This window comes from Cervus elaphus, chromosome 13 (genome assembly GCF_910594005.1).
Source record: "Cervus elaphus chromosome 13, mCerEla1.1, whole genome shotgun sequence".
Classification (NCBI taxonomy): Eukaryota; Metazoa; Chordata; class Mammalia; order Artiodactyla; family Cervidae; genus Cervus; species Cervus elaphus.
In genome coordinates this window covers 13,085,629-13,092,118 of record NC_057827.1, presented here as the reverse complement: position 1 = coordinate 13,092,118, position 6,490 = coordinate 13,085,629, and the positions used below count along the sequence as shown (strand labels likewise).

Here is a 6,490-nt window from a genome sequence, read left to right as displayed (position 1 = left end):
TTCCCAACAGGGGTGCTTCCGTAACAGGAAGGAACTGATGATAAAGAAACCTGGGAAGGCAAGAGGAGGCGGAAACCAAAGCACATGGGTTGCTTTCCCCTCTTTTCAATAAAACAAAGGAGGAAGGAGGAGAGAAGGGTGCAGCTAGAACTGTCGATGTGATGGGACAAGACGAGACTGAAGAGGAAGGAAATGGTATGGGAAGAATGATCTTCAATAGAGGATAAGCTGACTTACCAGGGAACATATCAGCAGGACTTCCAGAAAGCTCTGTTCTTTGGAGGTGACTAATTTAAATCAGTCAGCTCAGCTGTGCTATTAATACTTTCTCTAATGACTTCCAACTCTTAGCTATAGGTAACAGGGCAGCGGGGTAACTGAGTTCACACAAAGCTGCATTTTCGCCAGATAAGCACAACAAAGGTGTGTCTGCAGTGCTGTCTGTTTTCCATAATCATAATGGCAAATTTTCAAAGGAAATGGAGGAAGAGAAGCCATGAAAGGGGCTGAAGGTTAGAGAGAAAATACTTCTCAGTATGACCAGCAATTACAGTGATTGGGTTCCAAGTAAGTGAGCTGAGAAGATGAGGTATGGTCAGAGCATTGCACGTTGAAGATTAAGCCTTCAGAAGCAGAAAAGTTCCAGGGTGGGAACCTAAGAGTGTGAGGTTGAAGCCAAACAAAAGTAAAGTTCACCTGCCGTGAAGAGGTCAAGAAAACAAGTGACCACATGCTGGATGTGTCACCTGTGAAGGTGATGCATCACCAAAATGGTAACAGAGTCAAAGATGAAAAGTAAGACTAAGAGCTAGAACATGCAGTGGATGAATGCCTAGGACATGGGAATGACAGCTGAGACCCTGCAAAAACGTATAGCTTTTAAGGCTGTGGTTTTTAACCAAGAACAAGGGAAATGCTGTGAAATGGACAATGAAAATACTCCATCTCCAGACCCTGAAATATGGGACTATCAGCAAAAATCAATCAATCTATCTATCTATCTATCTATCTATCTATCTATCTATCTATCTATATATATATATACACACACACATATATATCTTCCATAGAAGAGCTGCAGTGTTAGAGGTGTAAAGGTGTCTTCAGGTAATAGCCAGGCTATTAGTAGATCTACATCCCAGGGAATGTTCCACAGGAAAATGAAGGTGTGGGCGAGTTCTTGCTGATCATGGATCTGGAAAACAGGACAAGATGAGAAAACTTTTGGAGAGAGAAAAGGAGAAGACAAGTGGTGGACTAGATCCATGTAAGTGATGCACAGGACGGGGTGGAGGTGATGAGAATGCAGAAGGCAATAGTGGCCAGGGAGCCTGGACTCCTGGCAGCATCTGAGGCAATGACAGATGTGAAGTGCTCAGCCATGAATTCAAGAGTAGCGGTCCCATGTGCTTCCCTTGAGGCCACTTGGGGAGGACCTCTTCCTCCTCTGGAGCTGTTGTGGTCTTTCACAACACCAGTTGTTTCAATCCCATCACTTGAAAAGTATTTTCCCTGCCCTAATTTGTGGTGCCACCTTAAACATTTGCTAAATGAATGCATCTGCATTAAGACCCATGTTGAGGTATTCTCTTCTTTTCCATTGATCCACTCCATTGATTCTCATGCCAATGCCCCTTCTCAAAGCACTATCAACTTTAAAAAAAATTAATATTTACTAGGGCAAGTCCTTCTTAATTATTCTTTCCTCACTGTGTTGCGTTATTCAAGCTCTTCATTCATTCAGTGAACTTTGTAGTTGCACAAAGAAGTGCCAAGTGCTCGCTTCGGCAGCACATATACTAAAATTGGAACGATACAGAGAAGATTAGCATGGCCCCTGCGCAAGGATGACACGCAAATTCGTGAAGCGTTCCATATTTTTTGAATTGGAAATTTTTATTCGGGTAAAAAAATGATGCTTTTCAAATTAGAAAAATGATCTAAAATAAAAAGAAGTGACCCTTAAAAAAAAAAAAAAAAAGAAGTGCCAAAATACCACCACTGGACTTCTGATGACTTTGTTAAAACTGTAAATGAATCAGCTGCTGCTGCTGAGTCGCTTCAGTTGTGTCTGACTCTGTGTGACCCCATAGATGGCAGCCCATCAAGCTCCCCCATCCCTGGGATTCTCCAGGCAAGATCACTGGAGGGGGTTGCGTTTCCTTCTCAGCGTGACTCTGCAAAAGCATGCCGTTTTTTTTTTAAAATGGTTCCTCATTTACTCAGAGCTTTGTGTTTCCTTCAATTAATTCTCCCTTTTGAATTAGATGTTTCCATTATATTTCCAAACATTTATTGCTTATACGTAGAAAAAGTTTGGGGGTTTTACCTCTATTTCCTTGGTACAAAACCATTAATATCTGTCTTATTTTTCATTTTCATGCAAGTGCATGAATTATGGTGTCTATAAGAATAGGCCTATTAGTCACTTAAAATATGTAACCCCAGTTTAATAAACAATTGCATTTGAAATTGATAGTATGTATTCTTTTTGCATTCTTGGGCTAAGCTCTATGCTGTATTCTTTATTTTTCTTAATGTGTAAGTATTTACTTCTGCTTTTATATGTAAGCACAACAGGTCAATTATTCATCTAGAATTGATAACAGTATTTTATATTTTCTGAAAAAGAAAATTATTTATTGTGCTAAGTGCTTCAGTTTGCTTAGCATACTTATAGAGAAAGGTTTTATAATTTTTATGATCATATTTGTTGTTAGATCATTTATCAATTCTAATTTTGTTTATTTCCACTATTTTATTACCTTCAGGAGAATTCTAGAGATATGTCAGGAATTGCTTTCCTCATAGAAAAGGTCTTTTAGATTTATTCATCCATTTATTTATAGATTCTACTCTTACCAATATTGTTCCTTGATAATTATATTTTTATCTACTTTCTGATTTGAATGATTATCTCATTTCTTTTCATTTTGTCTCATTAATAATACTATGAATTTGCTTTCTACTACAGTTTTGGAAGCATCCAGCAGTTTATAAACAGTATCGTATTTTGGCTTTTAAAACGAGGGTATTTATAATTTTTCTTGATTTAATTTTCTAAATAGATTGTTTTAATTTTTTTTTACCCATGTAAGATTTTTGGAATTTGGTGGATGGGCTCATTTTTAAGACTTAGGATATGATTTTTTTTTCTTCTTAATTTTTCGATAGATACCTAGAAAGGAAGTATTTTTATTGGCAGGGTAAAAACTTCTGTGCTTGAATAGCATTTTAGTGTTATCCCTAATGATACTCTAAGCCTAGCAGGGCTAAATGATTAACAACTAAGACACTTTAAGTGGTTCAACTGGGCATTTTACATGCCAAGACGGCCTTATTTCTCTTTGTCCTTCTTGAATTATCTTTTTCTGTAGTTTCATGTACAAACACTAGTAATTAGTGCTTGGTGGAATATTTGTGTTGTTGCTTTCATACATAGCTCTGTTTTGTAGGAAACCATATTCATTCACTGCAGAGAGATCAAACTAGTCGATCTCAATGAAAATCAACCCTGAATACTCATCAGAAGGACTGATGATGAAGCTGAAACTCAGATGCTTTGGCCACCTGATGCTAAGAGCCAACTCTTTGGAAAAGATCCTGATGCTGAGAAAGATTGAGGGCAGGAGAAGAAGGGAGCAGCAGAGGATGAGATGGTCGGACAGCATCACTGACTCAGTGGCCATGAATATGAGCAAAGTCCAGGAGATAGTGGAGGACAAAGGAGCATGGCGTGCTGCAGTCTATGGGGTCGCAAAGAGTTGAACTTGACTTAGCAACTGAACAACAGCCTCAATGTTCATACATGGAAATCACAAAAATGTTTAGACTCCCCTTAGTTTATCTGCAACCTTAAAGACCCTCATTAGCACCACTTCCACCTAACAGTCATTCTCAGAATTACAAATAGAAGGTCTCAACATGAAAATCAACATCTGTAGGTTTCAGGTCTTTCAAATATATAACCTGATTCATAAATGGAAAGAGTCACAATAACACTAGGAAAATAATTCTCTACATTAGAAGGATTGCAGTTACTTAAGCCTATCATAGTATGTTAAGTTGAAGTACATTCTAACATTAAATCCCAGAATCGTGTTTTTTTTCCCTGCAGGGTTAGAAGTAAAATCACCTAGCTGAGCCTAGATATGCCATGTAGCCTACGTAAACAATAAAACAACTCGGTGTAACGCAAACATTTGTGTTAGAAATCCTTAGGAATAACCTTTTTTTGGTTTGTTTGTTGCTGTTATTGTTGTTTTTAGATTCACCTAAATTTCAGTAAGCTCCCTGTGCAGTTTCTCCTGATCACCAGGCTATGGCTGATAACTGACACAGCTGGTGAGGCATATAAAAGCAGAGGTGGTTCCATGCGTGGATTGCGTGTGAAAGACCATGAGGGGAAATGGCAGTTTGTATAACATTGCAGCAGCCATCAACACATAATAATAAATCCCATTTATAAGACTGATGGTGATAATGTGATGATATCTGTCTGAGACAACTGGAAAGGAATATTTTATTTTTTAAAAAGTGCTTTGGACACAACTGTGATGGATGTTCAATAGAAGAAGTAACTTAAAGCATTTCTTCCAAGTTTGTACAATCAGCTTGACAACTTGAAAAACCACTTTTATCCTTTCCCTTAGCCTCCTAACATCTATCTACCAATAAGTTAACTTTTCAACTAACATCATTCCTTATACCATAAAAACTTATAGAATAAAACCATCTAGTGGTATAATCTCCCCTATGAATTCCTAAATAGACAGTTTTGTATAGTAAGGTCCTCCAATGTAAGAAACACTTTTGACAAGCTAATGTTTTACTTATTCTTCAAAAGAACATATTCTCATCTGCACTGTGTCCTGACTTCAGTATTCACCTCAAAAGCAGTGAGACAGCCTGCCCCAACTGTACCTTAAATATATAAACAAAGGCAAGAACGTGAGGTTCTACTCATGGCAGAGTTACCAACTTAAAATGGAAATCCTGAAACATAAACAATGTTTTAAATTGCTTTGTATGTTATGTAAGAAAGTAGAGTGGCCCTTTTGGTGTTTTTGTTTGCTTAGGTTTTTTTTTTTTTTTTTTTCCTGTAGTGGGAAAATCTAGGTTGGAGCTAAACAAAGAAACAGTTAAACAAGACACATGGCCATGGTTTCAGTTTTAAAATGGGAATCAACAGAGAGCAACAGAAATAAAAAAAAAAAAATACAGAGATGGTGTATCAAGCAGAGAAGTGGTCAGAGTTGGTCCTGTGGAGGACAGTGCCCTCACCCAGCCACCTGTCATCACCACATTCTAAGGCATTCTAACAGCGCTCCAGATCCCAGATGTAACAAATTGTTCTAAATAAAGATATTCAGTTAGCCATCTAACTCTAGCAAATGAGCACATCATATTAACTGTATTTATGGAAGCATTTCATAGCATAAAACAATGATAAAGTGTTTGATGGATGCAGATACACACACGCAATATACAAATTAATAAAGCATTAACTAAAGCTAAGAAGTTGCTGTTGGCATTTTTGGCTCCCAGCATCCCTCCTTGGAAGCCTGGGCATGAGCTCACTGCCAGGCCACAGACCCAGCAATTAGAGAGAGGCCAGGCCCCGTTCCCACACAGCAGGGGCCCAGGTGATCTCACTAGGGTTGTGACATGCAGGGGAAACAAGATGCACGTGTGTGCTAAGCCACGTCATTTGTGTCCAACTGTTTGTGACCCCATGTCACAAACATAGCCCACCAGGTTCCTCTGTCCATGGGATTCTCCAGGCAAGAATACTGGAGTGGGTAGCCATCCCCTTCTCCTGGGGATCTTCCCAACCCAGGGATCGAACCTGCATCTCATGTCTCTTGCTTCGGCAGGTGGACTCTCTACAAGCTGCACACACACCTTTAAAAGCATTCAAGCCTCCTGTGGAAGGAACACAGAACTCCCTGATATGTGTGTGACTACTTCCCTGGGCAGGTTGGGGAGGGGGGCATCTTAAAGGCCTGAGCCAGACCCAGGAGGCCACACCGACCCACCCTCACCTAAACTCCCAATGAAAAATTGTTCCAGAGTCTTCTACAGCTTTTTAATCATTATTGCTAATATTATTAATATTTCTCTATCACCCCCAAAGTATCACATTTCAAAAGTATGAGCATTGCAAATAAACCAACATGTGGGGAAAAGATCCTGTGAACTCTTCACCCATCTGAAGGAAAAGACAGCAACAATTTCTCAAGGAGCCCACTCCTTCTATTTACCAGCTGAATTACTGCAGTCTTTCAAATAACTTAATACAAGCATTAGGTAATAGAGTGGGACCAGGACAACAAACCAGGCATCACGTCCCTTTAGAATATTAGAATTTGCAAGGGAAAAAGGCCTTAAAACCATGAATCAGGATCTGGCTCCGCAAGCAGAGCGCCCTGCCCCCGCTGCCTGCTCCCCAACGCAGCGCCGTCCTGAGGAGTCCCGTGTCCTCGGATCC

General features: G+C 39.5%; 1 non-coding gene across 1 annotated transcript; it reads left to right on the top strand.

Moving 5' to 3' along the window:
- Positions 1-1,775: 1,775 nt before the first annotated feature.
- LOC122707283 lies at positions 1,776-1,882 on the top strand. The gene has a single exon (XR_006344795.1). It is a non-coding gene; the product is annotated as a U6 spliceosomal RNA (small nuclear RNA).
- Positions 1,883-6,490: the final 4,608 nt, after the last annotated feature.